At 38.5% G+C, this 17313-nt stretch overlaps 1 protein-coding gene across 4 annotated transcripts in view; it reads left to right on the forward strand.

The window, feature by feature from the left end:
* The window catches only part of SHOC2 (SHOC2, leucine rich repeat scaffold protein), a 64612-nt gene that overhangs the window by 873 nt on the left and 46426 nt on the right, over positions 1 to 17313 (forward strand). The window lies entirely within an intron of this gene.

Consider the following 17313-nt stretch of genomic DNA (forward strand, 5'->3'; position numbering starts at 1 on the left):
TGTGAGCTGTATGAAAATTCAGCAGAACTGAAGTTGTGGTGAAACTGGGTTGCTGCTTGACGTGTCCATCTTATTTATGCATGTGGAATAAAAAGTCACAATGTGTGAGAAAACAATTACAAAGTACTGAAATAGTGCTGGTAATTTTTAAGTTGTGTATTTGAGATGGGACTGTGGAAGCATTCAGTTCTGCACATGTGCAGACACTTTTGAGGCAGAATATGCATGATCAAGAAGTTGTAATCGTGTGTATTGTCGCTGCTGCAGTACTTGATCGGGATTTTTTGGACTATCAAAATAGAAATTAAGATGGTTTTAGTAATTACCTTCAGGGTCTTAATTTTCTACTGTTTCTTGTTTGCACATTTGACCTTATGTATTTCTTTTACCTTCTAAACTGTGTGTTTTTATTTTTCTTTTTAATCGCTAGTCATTATGGTATACTTCTATTTATAAAATCAAGGGCTTGAAGTAGGTGGTGGTCAAATTAAGTCACACTTATTTACAGCCATATTTCAGGCATATGTTGTATAGTGATCTTGATATAATCCTAGCCTGGTTTTGGGAAAGATTTACTGTATCTTATGAATTTGTTATTACACTGCTGTGCATACATTTTAATTTTAGTAACACCCTTATCCTCTTAATTCCCACCGAATGATTTGGATTGACTGTTTTGCTTTTCTGTGTAATAATTCTTTGCTCTGGATGAGTAAAACAGGAGATTATTGTACTAATTTGAAGCCAGATTCCTTTAATTTTAGGCTGTTTGTCAGCTGTCAGCATTTCCGTACGTGTGGCAAGGCAAAACATGTACATCAGGCAAAACTAATTTTATATGTAATCTTGTAATACAGAAACATGATTCCAGACAAAGCTCTCCTTTGTGTCCACCGCCTTCCTTTGAGGAATAGCGAGAGATCCTCAAAGAGGATGCTGTCTTCTTCCACGTCCCTCTCTCTACTCTTTCTAGAAATGTTAAACAACCCCTAGCATTTTTTCTTAGGGGTGATGGCGAGGGTAGGGTCGATGAGCAGCGCTGATTGCGAATAGCTGCTCTTCCCGGTCTAGTTTTTCCTTTCCAGCGTAACAGATCCGTAAGGCAGGAGGTGCTGGGAGGGGCGTTCCTTTGTTATGTTGACACTTTAATCGCACTGACGGGTGTATTCTCCTCCAGGAATTCTGTGTGATTGAAGGAATTCCTTCAGACGGGGAATATTTTCTCCAGCTGTCTTCCCGCACTGTTAGCCTATGTACAGAAATTAATTGCTCGGAAGATCAGTGCTGTGCGCGTGCCTTTTAGGAAACCCTTGGATTGATTGTTACTTGGCTGTGGCTTTCTAGAAAAGAATATTTCTGCTGGAGCAGGGTGTGCGTGGCGGTCCGGTCTTGTCACCGCGCGAGTCGGCGGCTGCTGGCCTGCGTATGGCACCCGTGGAATAGGTGTTTGTATGTGCCCGTGGGTGCTAATTGAGTTAGGGCTGTCAAAGTGTCTTCTGCGTATTTGGAATGAGAAGTGGCACCTTTTGTGATCCCTTCTTGACAAGCCTGAGGAGGCCCAGTAAATAACAAAGCTCTCTTTTGGGAAGGTTTACTGTGATAATAAGGAAATAAATAAGGAAATAAAACTACATTAAGAGATCTCAGTGGTTCCAAAATACAATCGTGGAGAATTTGGGTGGGTGATAAGAAGGAGACGTGTCTCTTTAGCAGCAGGTTCTCCTTCTTGTCTGAAGAAAGATGAAAACTTTTGTGTGCAGGAGGGGAAGGCAGCACTTGCCCCTTTCCATGGCCTGCTGCAGCCCCTGCACCACGATACCCCCCTCGCCCCTGCTCTCCTCAGCACTGAATTTTGAGTGTCTCTGTGCTTTTCTGGGTGCAGGGTAGCTCCCAGCCCCCAGTCAGGAACTGTACCCACATCCAGCCCGCTGTACCCTCCTGCTCAGCTTGGCTGGTGGCATTTCCCACCCAAAATGCTTCGAGGCTCATTGCTTTTGATTTCATCTTTCTGTGTGACAGCTTTGTGGATGCTCTTTTAATTGAAGCAACGCTTGCTTTCTGCTCTGCCGTCATAATACCTTGTATTTATTTTTACTGCCTGCAACTGCATCTCAGAGGAGATATTTCTGCTTCTCCCTTTCTGGTGGGTTTGTGTGCATGTGAGAGGGCTGGGGAGGACGCGGTAGCGAAGACTGAACAGCCAGTTATAACTGATTGTACAGATAAAAAGAACCCTTGTTTACGTGAAAATTGTACTGGCTGACATAGTCTCCTCTGTTTGATACAGTAGTCTTGCTGTGTTACAAAATGGACTGAGATAAAATGTAACAGGTTGATATAATAAGCAGGTAATGTTTGCAGTATTAGCCATTGCCCTTAATTTGCTTGTTTTTTGCTGCACTGCTTGGCCTTGACTATGTTGTGAAATACACGTCACGTATTATTAAATCTGGGAATTCTGCGACATCAGTAAAGGCATTTGCAGCATATCCAGGTCTCTGGATGAAAAGGGAATATTAATTACTAAGAATTTTTCCATCATTAACCTCTAGATAATGTATATTTTGTACAGAAATTATGTACAGTTTATAATCACTTTTTAAAAAGTGATTTTATACCAAGTAGTAATTTTAGACTGTTTTAAGATTGTCGCAGCTTAAGAAGTACTTTATCTGTATTGCTCTGCAAGAGAAATACATTGGAGAACAGAACCCATCATATAACTGTAGGCAGTGAGGATATATTAAGAGGCTGTGAATTGGTGTAGATAAATACTAGGATGCGCAGTCAAAGAACTTCTTAAAAGAGTCTGGCATGCCTGTATACTTGGTTCTTTTAGTATTGTTTTACCATTAAGGTGTACATGTTCAAAAAAATCCAAAAAAACCCAGATACTTGAACCTATTTGTTTGTTTTTTTGCTTTCTCTGCAAAAGCATAGCCTGTGTTCTCAAAGTGGATGTTCACTGGGTGCTAATTTCCACTCTTGCCTCCCTTTGTCTTACAACAGGTGCCGGAGAGTATTTTTTTTTTGCCACAGGAGATTGTGTACCCCGTTTTCATTTATTCTTTTTTTAGCCTAGTTGAAAGTTTGCTGCTCCTCTGTTGGTGGTGATGGGGTTTTGTAGAGAGGAGCTGTGCCTCAGCCCTATTGCTTGTCCTGTGAAACATGTGACTGGTGCTCGTGTTAAATTGGTTGTAGCTTGCCCTTACCTTTGCTATGCTAATCCTCTATGTGCTTTTGTGTCTAAGAACGCTTCATATTCTAAATATGAACACAATATATGGTGTGATCCAGCAGGCAGTATTTCCATGGAGCCCAGTTGATCCCGTAGATATTGTATCCGGTTCAGTGGACCTGCCTACCCTGTGGTCGGAGGCTTTTTGTTATGCATGCATCCTAATTGTTCTTTCTGTTGCCATTGTACGTAGACTGAAGGGGCTGTGCACCAATGCAAATAGCCTTTCTAATACCTTAGCCATTTGCATTATAATGGCTGCATAAATATTGCAGCACGTCTCAATTCACTCACTGCTTTGACTGCTCGGCTTTAAAATAGGTTCTTTCTGTAGCACAGATCTTGTTCGTGGTTGGTATTACTTTGGAGAGGGGTTCTGAAGTGCATCTTTATTAAATAGTGAAGCCTGTTTGTGATGAGGTGCAATTTTAACTTAGCCATGTTCTAGTCTCCCACTCCTTTCAGCCCACAGGTTGATACATGCACTTGGAGGCAAAAAGAAATTCAAGCTTGAGCAGTTTTTTACCAACTATTTCTAAACTCGCTATATTTGGGGTTGCAAAACACGTTTGCTTGAGATTTGGTTTTGCATTAATTCCAGAAATCCTATGGATGTCTGTGAGAGTATTTTGTGCATAAGGAATGTGAAACATTGTGCCACCATTATTTTGGTGCTGAAACGTTTTTTGACTTATGACTAACTACACCAGAAGCACCCCAAATTTTCTTTGAAAGTGTCAATACCATGATGTGACTGAAAGCAGACACTCTTTTTGGGAACTGGTGGCAGATTGCCGTCACCTATCTGTCAGAAGTTTGCTTTACAGAGTTGTTAAACAGAGCAGTGATTGGTATCACGTATGCACAGAGACTTTTTAATATCGCAGGATACCAGCTTTTAAAGATGTGAATTAATTTCTTGTGGTTATAGTCTTGTTACTAATATAATTATATAAATTTCGGGAAGGGTAATACATGAAAGTTATTTTATTTTTTGGCTAATCAGTTCTAGTCCTGGGGTTTGCTCTGTCTTATGTGATTTAGTGTGTGAGAACTGCAGCAAGAAAGCTATATTTAAATAAAATGTTAGTATTTCTTTTTAATATATCTGATGTTAGTAGCTTGTCAGTCTTCCACTTGTTTGTATACATTAAAGCAGTAATAGTTATTCAGGTTAAGGATAAGTTGAATGACGTTGTTAGAATTAAAGTTAAAAAAAAGTTTTCTGAAACAGTAAGTGATAGTATTGCAAGAATCCTAAATTTACTTAGGATTTCTATATGATGATTGATCATTCACTTACATATGAAGTATTCTGTGTAGTGCTGCAAACAACATAGGTATTACAATAATACAGTATTTTTAACACTTATTCTGTCAAAAACTTGTGTCTGCTAGAGGTTTAGAATGATTATTTATAGTGATGGTCATGAAAATGAAAGGTTGAATAATGTTATGTGAAAGAATAAAAAAAATCCTGAAACCCTGACAGCTGAGAACCCTAAGCTGTAGAATATCTATACTTCATGTATAGATATATATGGATTTTAATTATCCATTAGATATTAAAGATAATTGTTGGGTTAGTATCTCAAAACAGCTTTAGGATTTGCTGTTGTACTTAGATCTATGTTTTCAATGTCTCCATCCTAATAGGACTTCGTATTAAATCAGAAATTGAAGAGTTGTTTTGTGAGAGTCTGAATGGTCAGAGTGATCCATTGGTCTGGCATGTTGTGCTGACTGGGAAGAAAAAGAAGTGTATTTATTACTTTTATGAAGAAATACCTGACTGGCAGCCAAAACGACCAGGGCCTGATATTTGTTTGTAGCCGAGGTGAAGCAGTGATTGTGGGGAGTCAGAGTTCTCTCTTTTCCTTTCTCTTGCCTGTGTCCCAGTCATCTAAATCTTGGCAAATAGGGGATTTTGCTCCATGTTCATTATGAGGCTTCTGTCCTGTGACTGGCAGTAGTCTGTGTAATTGTAGCATGTGAACTGTCCAGTCTTCTGTATAATAAGATTTCTCACTGTTGTAATTTTTTGGATGCTGAAAGTTATAATCTGTTTTGTAATACACAGCATTAATTGTGGTTATTGAGAATTATCATGGGACGAAATACTCATGTTCTGTTGAAATACTTAAATCTAAAATTGTTTTTTTTTCCTTACTGTTTGAACTGTTGCATAGATTTTTTTTTTTTTTTAACAAAGCAATTCAGTGTGACAATGTAACTTAAAGCTTGTATAGCACAGTAGTGAAGGTTGTAGTAAATTTGTAGGTGATTGGCTGAAGTTCTTGCATAGGGTGCAACTGCAGGTGCTGAGTAAAGTGCACTGTGCCATGGAAAGGTTCAGGGTCTTAGCTGCACTTTTATTTTTTTTTTATCTGTTAGAATTAATCTAGCAAAAGACTGGAATTTGTTCCATTCTCATAAAAAAAAAAATTAAAAAACTCTTATAATCTCTCTCAATGCTTCTCTCAACAACCCCCCATCAACCTCAGCGATCCAAGGCAAGGAAACAATTGCATAATCGTTAATCTCTTCATTAGATGAACAGTTGTATTTCTGAAATTGTGATGTTAGAGTCTTGCGCTGTTTTATATCCCCCTTCCCCCTCCACTGCAGAAAAGCAGAACTGTGCATTTCTTTTAATTCTAAGGGATAACTTCACAGACAGGAGCCTTTTGCAGATCGCCGTAAATACCAGCTCCTGTTTAGAGCTGTAGTTGCACGGAGTCACTGTGTGTAGCAAAGAGAAAATGACTTCACTGGCAAACTATATGGCTCCTGGAGGCATCAGGTGGCTTAATATGTAAACAAAAGTCCACCGCAGTCAAAAATAGATCTTTATAAAAAGAAATAGTGCAAAAAAGTGACCTCCTAAACAAGGAAGTGAAGGGCTACCAGAGAATCCATCTGCGCAGTCCTGCAAAATGCTGATCATAGCGGAATATGAAGGACTTAACATGAAAACCCATTTTGCTGTTGCTTCTGACATAGCACTTAGAGTATATGACTTTTAAAAATGTTTCTTGTAGAGAAATGACTGTACAGTCAAAGGGTCTAAAGCCAAGAAAAATCCTATAAAATATGCATAAGTTGGAATGATTTGGATAATTTTCTTATTGAAGGGATGGATGGGTTAAACGAAGCCTCAGCTCAAATGTTCTTGTTAATATACTAAACCTATGACTATTACTTTTCTAATAGTTCTTAAGATCTAACGGCTATTGTACAGTACTTGCAAAGCCTAAAATATTTCTTCCTAAAGAGAATTTTATAATTCTGGCAGTTACATGAGCTCTTTTGAATTTAAAATTCTAGATGATTACTTTTCATGAAAAGGGAAATTTATGTTAGTAAATAGCATGAATTAAGATACCTGGGAACTTGTCTTTGTGCAGCAGATTTTGTTTTGGTAAGTCCCTTTAGCTCTTTTTGAACTCTTAGACAGTGTGCAGATGATGACAAATTTCAGGTTATCATATTTATTTTTCATGGTGGTCTACATATTTGCTTTTTGGAATATTCAGAAAACTGTTTGGCAGCTTTCTTTATAGCATATTGTGTGTGGCAGGCCTAGTTAGGAGGGAACAAAACTTTAAATATTATACCCATGAGTTGTAATTCACACAATACATAAAACAACCTGGATTTTTTTTTTCCCATGGCTTCATCCATAAATTTATTTTCTGTGTTTTTAGGTCATTGTTAAGAACATTTTTTACAGTAGTAATTTCTCTTCTTTCTTTTCCGTAAGAAGTCTTCAGATAAATGTTGGTAGTTATTTTTTGCTTTTAAACTGTATCCTGCCTTGTCTTTTAAAAAGTGTCTCTTTGCAGTCCAGCTCTTTTGAGAAGCCCTAAGTCATACCCAAACAGATACCGAGGTTTCAGTTACATGCTCTCACTGTAGTATCATGTTTTCTTCTTCTAAACTGAGATGCTGTTTATTGAACCAATTAGCTGTTGGGTGCAAGCCAGAACTTTCTCCTGAAATCAGAATTAATGAATAAACAAATTCCACTGGAAGGATTTCTATTCTCCACAGGCAGTGACAGTTAACGTGTGACAAGGACGCGGTTCATACCCTGCAACCTCAGTGCCTCTGTGTGTCTGGGTCTGTACTCGGCCCTGCCAAAATCAGTGGGGTAAACTTCTGAGTGCGGATTACACGTTTGGATCATATATTTGATGGTATGCCTGTCTTGGACTGTTTTTGAAACCATTCCAGCTCTTCTGTAGTCAGCAGATGGGATGCATACGCCTTCATTAACAAGCAGTTAACTCTGCTGGTACGACTGAATTTTCATCACGCTCCGGGTCTCTGACTTGGTTCTTTCTGCATTCCAGCTCCCACTGTTTGTTCTGCTCTCTCTAAGAAGAAATCCACATTAGCGTTACATGCTCCTGCCCTCCTGTGGTAACGAAAATCTTAAGTGTTTTTCTCAAATCAGGTTGTGTAAAAATAAAAGAGAGGAGAGTAAGGAACTGGTTTTTCTCTTCTGGAGCAGCTGCTCTCATCTCAAGATGTGCATTTGATTTTGGTGAAGTGTTCTGCTTCAAAAGCCCTGAGAAGATCATAGTTATTTCTGAAGTTGCTGTTGCAGTATCAGAAAAACATTGTAGCCTTTTAGAATTTTGAATTAACTTACTATGATATGCACTATTCCTTTTGCATTAGAGCAGAGAAACCAAGGCACAGAAATTACAGGGAAGATTTTTAGCAGCAGCAATGGCAATGGGATTGCTTTGCCTTCCCTGCTGTGAGCTGGTGGGAGCTAGAACCCAGTTCCAGCTCATGCCCTGGGGAGCCTGCCTGGACGGGTGACCCATACCAAGGTCAACATGGTTAAGAAACAGAGGTGGATCCCAACCCCAAACTCCTCACTCCTTCCAGACAAGTACAAGATGGAGCAGGGCAAACAGATGTGAAACCATTACTACTGGATATTAGTGTGTTAGATCTTTGAACATGCAGTGTGGTAACCAGTAGTCATGTGGCCTGAAAGGATCCTGAAGTGGTTATAGTCTGTATGTGACCTCTTGTTTCTTTAATGATCCTCTGTATCAATAACACTAAAAGAAACCTGCTCTCATCTTAAGTTCAAAGCTAATGGTGTATATAAACTAGGGACATACTACCTCAGTTTCTATAGGCAAATGTTTGTGTGTTATTCTCAACCTGTAAAATCTTGGAATGAGAAATCTGTGTTTGTCACAGCTTTCACTCCTGTGATTTTCAGTGTCTACTGAAACTGTGTTTTTTTTCTTTTTTTTTTTTCTTCTTTTCCACTTAAACCTGTATTATGTTATCAGGGAGACATTCACAGTTTGCACACTGTTGGTTCTTTGGACCAGCTTGCTGGCTCCCTTTCAAAAATACTTAATATAAACTGATCAGTTGTATACCACGGTAATCTAAAAGTATGCTTTAGAGCTGCTTCTACTGATTTTCTCGTTGTTTTGTACTTTTACAGTGTAATGTTTGGTCCCTCTTCATCTTTGAAGATGCATAATTAACAGTGAAAATACATTACATTCAGTTCCAACAAAAAGAAATGGTCCAGAATAAATTTATGTAATTTTGGCTGTAAATGTTTTATTTTATGACAGAGAAACAAGTTAATGCAAGGCAAATGGGTGTATAGAGCCTGAAAACTACTCATTGCTACTGCTTGTGTGTTCCCTTATCCTGAGGTAACATGAGGTATCCTGCCTCTGTTCATCTTAATGCACACATTCAGGTATGTGTGCATGCCTGAACTTTTTCCAAGTGACTAGTGTGCTTGCACCATTCAATTACTCTGTTAGCAGGTCTGTCTAGAGGTATCAAGTTTTGAAATACAAGTATGGGGAGAGAGCATGGAAGGTTTGTATGTGGGTGCTACTTGCAATATGCTGTTTCTGAATAGGAATTGATAATGATTTGAACTTTCTCATGCACTTTCTCAGTGATGAAGTAGTGGCTTGTATGTCATGTGAAAAGCAAAGGATGATGAGCTACAGAGACTTCTGCTTGGGTTGTGTGTGGCTATAAAAGCTCATGGAATTTCAAGTTGTCTGTTTAAGTGCAGAATGTAAAATGACTACTCAGACCCTTTAAATCCCTTTCAAGAGTAAGCTTTCTTTCCTCTCTAAGAAACTTTCTCAAGCAGTGGAGGGTAAGATGGGCAACAGCCCTGGATATCTTAGTTATGGTTTTTATGTAAATTCAGTGTTGTATGACCTGGTTTATAAACTACATGAGAGACTAAAGAACTAGTTATCAAGTCTTCTTTTGTGGGGTTCTTTTTTGAGGGGTCTTCCACATGTACTGCAGGTGTGTGTATATATTCATGCAGTACAAATGTGCTGCTCCTCAGTTACCAAAAGTGAATGGGCAGAACTTGATTAATAGAATAGAATTAATTATTCTGCAAGTGTTACTTTTTGCCCAGTTTTTGGCCACTTTTCAGGTAGCTACTCCAAAATAAGGTTTTCATTGATCCATTGTACAGATGACAATTCCAAAACCCCAACGCTTAGGATTCGTTTGGAGTCTCATTTTCCTTGCTGCCAAAACTCTAATTACCAGCTCGCAAGTGCTGTAAGTTCTCCTATCAAACTGGTTGTGTGGTCTGTTTTCTTAATCTGATCTGATCATTTGAGACTACTGTTTGATTTTGATTATTATTATTATTAACATGCAGCTTTTAGCACTGCCTAGTGCTAGCAGTCTAGTGTAAATAAAATGTCCCAGCTCGAAAAGCAGTGATAAGTGAAAGCTTAAACATGTGATCACAGAGCAGACTAATTAGCCAGTGCAAAGAAGTTGGTTCTTTTAAGTTAAGCTTTTAATTTGCCTTTAAGGATCACTTTCAGGATGAGGTGTTCTGATATGCTGAGACCGTTGTAATTTTACCATTTTATATGTATCTATATCTCCATCAATATATCTATGTCTGAAGGAGGTGGGGAGAGTTTGCACAATTTGTGAAGTTCACCAAACTCACTTGTGGATCACTCCCAGCTTTAATTTGGTACATCTGATGACAGGTAGTGGTTCTTGAAGAAGTAATGTGGCTTTTATGCAAGTCTTATGATATTTGAAACAATATCTAGAAATAATAAATAACAAATTGAGAGCTCCTGATGATAATACAGGTAAGGAAGAAATTTTAACAGGAACGGATGGTAGATTTGCTGTGTTAGCTCTTTTTATTTGGTATTCAGTCTTTTGTATCTCTGTTAGCAGCTTCATATGTTGTGTGTGCAAGCATGGCTGTTGTGTTGGAGCATGCAGGGCAGCAGAGCTTGGTAGCAGTCCACAGGTCAGAACTGCCTTGCAGGGTAATGATTTGCTTCCTTTTTCTGAAGGACAGGTGGAAGGTCTATTTGGGCAAGAAAGACTTTGGGCACTGAACTTTTTCTTAGATAACACTTTGTAGCCCCATCTAGACATACCAATAGCATGACCAAAGCATGGAGGGGATAGACAATTTTCCGGCAGATTCCTACAGTTTTGGTGTGTTTGTAAATATAAGAGAGGAAGTGGACCCATAAAAGCATCCCTTGAAGATATCACATTCTGCTGGGGAGCACAAATGAAAATAATAATTCATTGATAGATGCTAAAAGTAGGAAAGAGATGGTGCTCTGTATGATCATGATGAATGCAGCCTGCAGTGATGAGCTTTACTGTTAGCAGGGATCATCTGGCCTGGATTTAGTGGTAATGTTCTTTGCTCTGTAAAATAAGCTAGAGGTGGGTTGTGAGAGAAGTGAGCAGTGAAGTAGTATCATCTGCACAGATCTGACATGAGGAATTTGGGAGTTAGAGGACAGCACACAGTGTGTCAAACAAAAGAGGCTGTGGTTAAAACCTCTTTTTATCAGTTGTGTTTCCAACTGGTAGTCCTCACAACCACAGATCAAATTTAGACTTAGCAAACAAGAATCATGTAAAATTAAAATTTCCTTTTTTGCATCATGTCTGAATTTGATCCCCATGGGATGGTGATTTAATATAAAGTGATTTTATGTGTATATTCATTAAAAAAAAATTTAAAATGTACGTTTATAGCATTGAAGTATACTTGAATACTAAGCCAGTACTGACAATAGTCAGACTAGTTATGTCACTCTCTGTCCACGTAACAATTACAGAAGCTTTTGGTTTGGTAGAAATTTGTGCAATACAAACAAGTGATGTTCAGCTCTTCAGACTGCAGTTTCTTCTCCACCTTCTTTTTGAAGAATTACTGTCAGACAATGTAAGAAGGGAAGGAAGGAGGAATTGTGGGGGAGAGAAGCTGCCCCCATTTGCACAACCTTATGTCCAAGGAGCTGGAGGCTGGTAGGGAGGAGGAGGTTTCATCAGACACATGCTTATCCTTTAGCCCTGCATAGGAATAAAAGACTTGGTGTAATTGGTCTGTTTCTTGCCTTGCAGCAAAGGGAAGGGATGGAGTAAGGCTTGGGACAGGGTGGAGGAATACAGCATGTTGTGCCTTGTTGGGAAGGTGGCATTGGCCATGCCCTGTTTCAGGGGTCACACCAGTTCAGGTCCTGCTCCACGTATCTTTCCTGCCTAGTTCTGTTGTCCTGCCTGCCTGTCTGCTGCTGCTCTTTGGTTCTTATTCCTATACACTGCCATACTTACAGTTCCTTGCAGCCTGTACCCAGTACTCCTGTCCCGCTTCAGGTAAGTGCTGGTGGTTGTCATCTCTCTTTTACCAGAACTTGTGTTCGTTCTCTTTTTCTGATCCTTATGTTTTCCTTGGAATGACATTCCTGTGCTTTTTCTTCCCTTCCCACTACTTTGAGAATGTTTGAGTAAAAAAGGAACAAATCAGTAGCAAGTATTTCTTAAAAGTAGTTAATCAACTTCCTTGGTAAACTGATTTTTATTTATTTATTTTTAGAGGTTCAGGTACCTCTACAGTGTTTCAGTTTCTTTTTTTTCCTTCTGTTCAGGAGCTCTTTTCTCACGTCCTCAGATGTTTTCCTTGTATCTTCATACTGTTCATATATAAATACAGTACCCTCATTTTGAACATATTGTTCTGGAGCATATTGTCATACTAAAATTTGTTCAGTCCTTCTAGTTGATTTGTGAGGCTGTGTACTTTTTTTCTGAGTACTTGGTTTGAAAAGGGCAAACTCTTTTTTAATCTGGATTACTTCAACCTGTACTACTCCTGAAAGGAGCTGAGACCAGTCCTCACCTCTGCAGTTCAGAGAGGAGCAGATGTGGGCAATCCTAATGCTGTGAATCACCTGTTCTCAGCTTGCACAGACCAGTGCAATCTTCTGGTCCATTTAATTAATACGAACAGATCTTGCAAGGCACAAGTATCTGGAGACCAGCAGGTCTGGTGAGACACTGTGTTGTGCCTGAGCTGGTGTAAAGCTTGCATTTTTAAATGTTCACAAACAGATCAGATGATTCCTTGCTGAATTACTTAGACATTTGTAAATGACATGTGGTTTTTTCCCTAAAGCAAAGGGCAATAATGTGCAAAAATGTAATTCAGTATAAATAGGCATACACTACAATTTTTGATTTTAATTTTCTGAGGACAGTGATATGAACTTTCATGCAGTTCTAAGCTGGCCTGCTTTTTCATAATTTTTTTCAGATTTCCATTATCTTATTAATTTTTTTTGAAAGTGATAAGATAAAAGGCTTATTGTTACATAATATTTGTACAGTGTTGTTTAGTTCAGATTGTGTGTGTAGATTTTTTTTGTCACCTTTTTCAGATTAACATTGCTGCTACTTTCTACTTTTATAATACACAAGCCTTTCAAGCGTGCTAAAGAGTATATCACCGAGTTAATTTTTGACAAGCAGAAATCATGTTTTTCACTGTTTCTAGGAAAAATGTCATTGGAGACCTTTTGTTTTTTAGAAAAAAACGATGCCTCATCTGAACAGATTTTGAAGAATCTGCTTGGAAGGGATCATAGTGGTTTTCTTTTTTTTTTTTTCTTTTGAAGGAAAACATCTTGTTCCTGTGAAGAGACCCAATTTATCATACATTTTTCAGAACTGTTAGTATATGTGAAATAATCTTTTAATCAGGCTTGTAGTTACGAACAGAATAGTCTTTATTGCTGCTTGTAGTCTTTTGGGTGTCAGGCTGGGGCTTGAGGTATTCTGTGCATCAGGCTCTTTGATAGGGCTGAGCATGAAGAGTGTTCATGGCAGATTTGGACATTCCAGGGTTCTTCCTAGGAAGGTAAACAGAACTTGCTTTCTCTTCCTTGTTTGTTTCAGTTTTATCTTCCATCCTGGGAAAGAAATTTCTGGGATCATCTTGGGAATCTGTAAGAATGTGGATGAACTTGCAATAAATTCAAATGCTGTAAATTTTGGTTTTTTTGTAATGCTAATGCATTCAATGTTAAATGGGGGGGAAAAATGTAAAAAACTAAATAAAAATACTCTAAATTAAGTTTGCAATATAAAGCAATGAAAATTAGACAGGTGTGAATGAGGTGGCTTCTAGTGCTTTAGGTGACCATGCTTGTCAGAATGTGTTTAACACATCTCCAATCATTACATGCTTTTGCTGTTTCTAAGACCCCTTCTCCATGCGTGTGTGTAGGAGCAGGAGTGGTGCTTGTTGACTGATTACTTTCTTAGTATTTTTATATCTGGGATAGTCTCTTATATAGAGTTTCTTATCAGCTACTTCTTGCCCACCATCCCCTCCAGTCCTTGTTCTAGCTCCTGCCTGTTTCTCAGCTTGCCTATGCTCCAGGCAGGAGCTTTTCTCCTCTGCCTGGCTGCTGTGATCCAGTGGAAGGTGGGCAGGACAGTAGGAGGGTGTCTCAGCTGAAAGGAAAGGCCTGTTTGGCCACTCTGCATTTTACTTGCTCTGTGGGAATGTCTTGTATCAGAAGTTGTTGGCATGTAGGAGTTGAGGAGGTGAAGCAGGCTTGGGGTTTATGAAATACTCAGCGCTTTGTTGCCAGAGGAACTCCTTGCAGTTTTCTCATTAGAGTTTCAAAGTGGCCAGGAGTGAATACATGGTGAAATTCACTGTGGCACCAGACATTTTAACAGGTTTGAAGTCCCTACTCTAAAATCAAAATGCTAGTTATGAAATTGGTGTTAAAATTACCTTCAACATGAACAAAGCAATGTGCTTTTACCAGCTGTCAGTCTTATAACCAGCTCGACCAAATAAATTATCTTACCTTTTCCCTTTATTCTTATGTCACCTCAAAGCCCCTCTCTCCAACCCCAGAACAACCTGAAAAATCCCAAGGGCTGTCAGGTGGATGCTGGTAAATGTCAGCTTTGAGAAGTGAAGTCAGTAAAGATTAACGTGATTCAAGAAGCCTTTGCCACAGTCCACTGGCTGTATGCCAGCTGTATACAGTGTTACGTGTAGAATGCATCTGTTTGTTTAAATATTACACTCCTTTATGTCATTGGCTTTAATTCTGTTGTGCTCAACAGGGAAAAACAGTTGAAAGCTTTGAATGACACTTAAGGGCAATTTTGTTCTTCATCTCCTCCTCAGAGTGTGTTACGAGCCCACATTTCTATGGTGCCGTTAATTTGCAAACTTCCCCAAGGTATTTCTAAGTTGCTTTGGCTTCTCCAGCTGTGGTTCAGCATCGTTTCAAGCAGTGCTGCAGGACAGTGGTCTGTCCATTGGAACGTGGAAGCTATTCAACCATGTGCAGCAATGCAGGACAAGGGGGTAAGGACAGGGAGGGAATAATGCAAAATCCAGTTGAAACTGCAGGGAGAATCTGGGTGGGCAGAATGCAATTAACCTGAGAAATGTGGGGGTTAAAAATGAGGCTCTAGCTGGAGTGGACACACAAAGTACAGGAAAAACACCATTTCTCTTTGGCAGTTTGTAGTTCTTGCATCTGAATAAGAATGCTTGGAGGGCAGAAGTGGTCTGTTGTATAATGTTCAGGCAAATGATTGCTGCGAAAAACAGATGAGAGTATTTTAACTTATATCCAGTTATCTGAAGCACAGCAGTTTCTTTTACTGGTGTTCTGTCTATTCTAACTTGGCCTGAATCGGTTTGCTTTCACCAGGTAAGATGCATTTATCTGGAAGGGTCATATTACAAAACCAAACAAAAAAACCTCACTGGAAAAATTATTGGTTAAGCAGTAATAGGGGAAGATGTGTAGATATTTTTGATTTTTCATTCAAAATATTATAAAATAGTTTTGATTTCCTGTAATATTTAAATGTGTAATGTAAACTTTTGGAAAAATATACCTTAATAAAGAAAACAACTTTAGTTGATAATTTTGCAGTTTTCAAATAAATTTTTTTTTAATTTATTTGTAATGAAGCAAAAATGTACACTTAGATTGGAGCAAATTTGATGCTGACTGTGGTGGTTATCTATGAAGAATGCTGATCTGTTCAAGGAGGTATTTATTTTCTGAGAACAGGTCATATGCGAAATATGTTAATGAATTTTAAAAAATGAGGAGATGTATAATTGGAAACTTGTGGGTAAATATGTATATTTTTGGACTTTGCCAGACACTTGTATATCTTCCAAACTCACGGTATTAGTTAAAAAATAAATGTTATTGCTTATTTCCTTTTCTATACATTAGTTATATTTAAACTGGTTGTTCAATAAAACAAATATATCCAGGCTTTTCTCATCTTAGCTGAAGATCAAGAACTGCAAAAAATTTTAGCTAAAAAAACCCCAACCTGAGCAGGAGCCAGATATTATTCAGTGCCGAGCTGCCATAGTGTAGCTGTTGTGGCTTTCTCTGCTAGAACATAGAAAGTAAAGAGTCATCGCTCCTTTTCATCTTCAGAATTGCCTTAAAAGCATGTTTAAAGTTGATTTTTAGATAGACTTTTTTCCTAGCATAGTATTCCTCTGCAAAAGGATCTTGTGACCTACAGAGTCAGAAAATTCAAGGGACTGAAAATCATCCAGCACTGAACTTTGTGAAATGGTCATAATTATTACATAAAAGCTGTTGAAGAAGAAGAGCAAACTTACTGCATCAAATTCAGAGACAAAGAAACAGGGAAAAATGCTACAATAAACAAGACTTTTGCTTTTTTACTAGATAATTCTGTGTTGCTGGTAGGAGCCAGGGTGGGGTACCATGCTAGATAGTAATGGAGCAATGTTTTGTTTAGCTGAGATGGAAGTTAGTGTGTGGTTTGTCCCAATTTCTGTAGGATCAATATAACTTAATTTGTTGATAATATAGATAATTAGTAGAAGATATGTTACTCTGCTGTTGCTCTGTGTGTTTACTTTCTCTCCTACCTATCATTCTTGTTTTGTCTCCTGTTTGGTAGGTTTTGTTTTGATAAGTTGTTTTTGTTGCCCAGAGGAAATCGTGAACGAAAGAAAAATATTTGATGCTGGTTTGAAGTTTGTATCATCACCTTTGGTGGGACCAGTGCCATTTTGTGTCAAATTTGTACCACAGCTGTGTATGGCAGGCTGCTTCCTTTGTTAATAGGAACTGTTGAGGGACCTGAATGGTTGTACCTGGATGCTGTGTAGCGGTAATAGTGAAGTTTTATTGTAGTGGAAAGTAAGTTTTTGCTACAGCAGGGTGATCTTTATTCAAAGGAGGGTGTTGGGTGGGTTGGGAGCACTTGCTGTCATGGAAGGTTGTATGGCACAATAGATACAGAATTTGTATAGGCACAAAAATGAGAACTGGGTTTTACTAGATGAATATGTCCACTTAGAATAACTTTTCTTGAGGCATATTAGAACCTGCGCTAAACCCGTGAAATTTGTTTCATCCAGCAAGTTACAATTTTCAAATTTCATGTATTATGCAGGATTACACAGCCTGCTGATACAGCGAGTTACCATGGAAACAGAGACATGCAGCTCAGAAGGTACATGCTGGGGGGCCACACATGCAGAAAGTACCTTTTTACATATTAAAATAAGCTGCCACATGGAGTTAGCAGAATTCTTTGTACTTGCTCTTGAAGTCTGTTTCTACAAAAACATGAAATGGTACTTTATAACTTGGCCAAAAACTAGTGGGGGTTTTTCCTGTAAAGGAGAAAAAGAGAAAATGCTTCATAAAAATAATGTTGGA

Source organism: Corapipo altera, unplaced genomic scaffold (assembly GCF_003945725.1).
Source record: "Corapipo altera isolate COAL_440 unplaced genomic scaffold, ASM394572v1 56, whole genome shotgun sequence".
Lineage (NCBI taxonomy): Eukaryota > Metazoa > Chordata > Aves > Passeriformes > Pipridae > Corapipo > Corapipo altera.